The following is a 2,595-nucleotide window of genomic DNA, read 5'->3' as shown; positions in this document are numbered from 1 at the left end:
CATAGAATGTTAAAGAGTTGCACTATGAACATCACCTTCAGTTCTAGAACATTTTATTATCACTACCCTCTGAAAATGCTCCAATACCTATTACTAGTCACTACCTGTCATGATTTCAACCTACCCTCCCATTAAGCAAATATTATTTCATAGTCTACGTCTACAGATGTGCCAATTTTATAAAGCTCATATAATTAGAAAACATAGTCTATTTTATCCATTTCTCCCATGTAATATTAGTGTTTCTAAAGTAAGTCCATGCAAGTTTTTCTCGTAAATAGAACATATTGTTTTGTATGCATGTGTATAATTTTATAATGTCTTCAGTGAGAATTTCAAAATTTTATTATATAGTTTTGTAAAAGGTTTTGATAATTATATTATTTTATACTTGTCTGATTGGACATATGTTTAAATATATTTTGTATATTGAATTATGATTCAAAATGCTGCATCATAGAGGCAACTATATGTGTAATATCTTAAAGATGGCCATTATGTTTAACAAGCTGACTATATCACTTTAAGTGCCAAGCACCAATGTATAAAAGGATTCCAATTTCTACACAGTGATTGTGCAGTGTTATCTTATTGTTGTTTCTATTTCCACTAATTTTATATGTATGCAATATATAGGTATGTTATGATCTTTCCATATGTTCCTTGTCTGTTGGTATATTATTATAAATATATGTATTTGGATTTTTTCACTTATTCAAGATGGTTAAATTTTTCATTGGCATTAATATGCTCTTAATATATTTCTGATTCAAGTCTCTTTAAATAAATATATATGAATACACACTATGGGGACATATGCATATATTCCTACTTATATGTGTATATATACAAACACCTATATGTGTACATGAAGATGTACAGATATGTACTTACATCTATTAGAAATATACTTATATTATTACTTTTATTTTTCTATAAGGTTTCATTTTCCTTATATTTGCCAAACATGTCCTTTATTGATTTTACTTTATTTTATTGTTAAGATGTTGTACAGAGAGGTTACATTTGTAAGGCAATGAGTACATTACTTGTTGATCATTTTTATCCCTTCCTCTCCTTGTTGTTGCCCCACCATCCCTTCCCTTCCCCAGCTCCCACATTTCAATCTCCACACCCTTCACAGCATGAAGTAGTAAAGTTCATTTCCAATATACAGTCCTGTGGAAATCTTTGTTGCAATGGGTCATCCTGTGTCCTTGTTTCAGCGTTTTGTAATTCCCTTTCCCCTCCCCAGATTAGCCATGTATACTCAATATGCAGGGTATCAAAATCGAGTACAGTGATAACAGGGGATATGCCATAGTGGAAAGGACATACAAAGGAAACAACAATAAAAATGAAAAAAAATGACATTGTACACTTACAACAATAACAATAAAGACAGAATTCCCAAGCATGTCCTTTATTACCAAGGTAATTATTGCAGTTCATGTCTTTATCATTTTTGGAACTTTGCTAAAATGTTTTGTAGCATTCCATGTGGACTTATATGTTCAATTTTCCTAAATCTACCTACTAATAGGATACCTGCCAGCTCTCTTATGAAGACAAAAAGGCAGTCTTCTCCAGCTTGATTCCAAACCACTTGTATTTTTTCCTTGTGCTATGAATACTGGCTCAATCCTGGTGCCTGTAGCTCACGCCTATAATCCTACCTAGTCAGGATGATGAGATCTGGGGATCGCTGCTCAAAGCCAGCCTGCGCAGGAAAAGTCCATGAGACTCTTCTCTCCAATAAACCACCAGAAAACCGGTAGTGGTGCTATGGCTTAAGTGGTAAAACTCTATAATTGAGCTGAAGAGCCGAGGTACAGTGCCCAGGCAGAGAGTTCAAGGCCCACTACCAACAACAACAGGGCTGGAAAGGTGGTTCAGTGGTAGAGAGCTTGCCTTGCATGCGTGAGGCCCTGGGTTTGATTCCCCAGTTCCACATAAGCAAAAAGGAAAAAAGCCGGAAGTGGTGCTGTGGCTCAAGTGGTAGAGCACTAGCCTTGAGCTGAAGAGCTGAGGGACTGTGCCTACGCCCAGAGTTCAGGACCACGACTGGACCCAAAAAAAAATCAAAAAACAAAACTAAACCACCACCAACAACAGCAACAATAACAACAACAAGGAGAATACTGACTCAAAAAGCAATAGCATTAAGCAGTTTTAAAGATAGGCTCAAGTTTAACATTTTAGTATTATCTTAGATACCAATGGCATTCTAATCTAATGAGCCAGGAGTGTTCAGAATGTTGACCAAATTTCTTAGTTTATTTACACAATTATTATAATTATGTATTTTCTCATCTTTCTTTCTTTAATTTCATCACAGAATCTGTATTTATCCTTTATGTCATACATGAATTCCTATGACTTTGGAATGGTGTATATTAATTGTATGAAGAAATCTTATTGAAATATTTTTCACACTCACATATTGATCAAGGGCCTGATTAAACTGTTTCTGTCTTTCTCCATTCCCATTGCTCCTTGTTTTTCAACTGTTTTCTGTGAATTTCTTTGTGCTATCTTCACACATTGTCAAAATGTATTTCAGTGTTGTTCACCTACAGTCATTGTAAATGATAC

This window comes from Dipodomys spectabilis, unplaced genomic scaffold (genome assembly GCF_019054845.1).
Source record: "Dipodomys spectabilis isolate Male_0828 unplaced genomic scaffold, ASM1905484v1 ptg000307l, whole genome shotgun sequence".
In the NCBI taxonomy this organism is placed as follows: Eukaryota; Metazoa; Chordata; class Mammalia; order Rodentia; family Heteromyidae; genus Dipodomys; species Dipodomys spectabilis.
Note: the sequence above shows the minus strand (reverse complement) of the source record.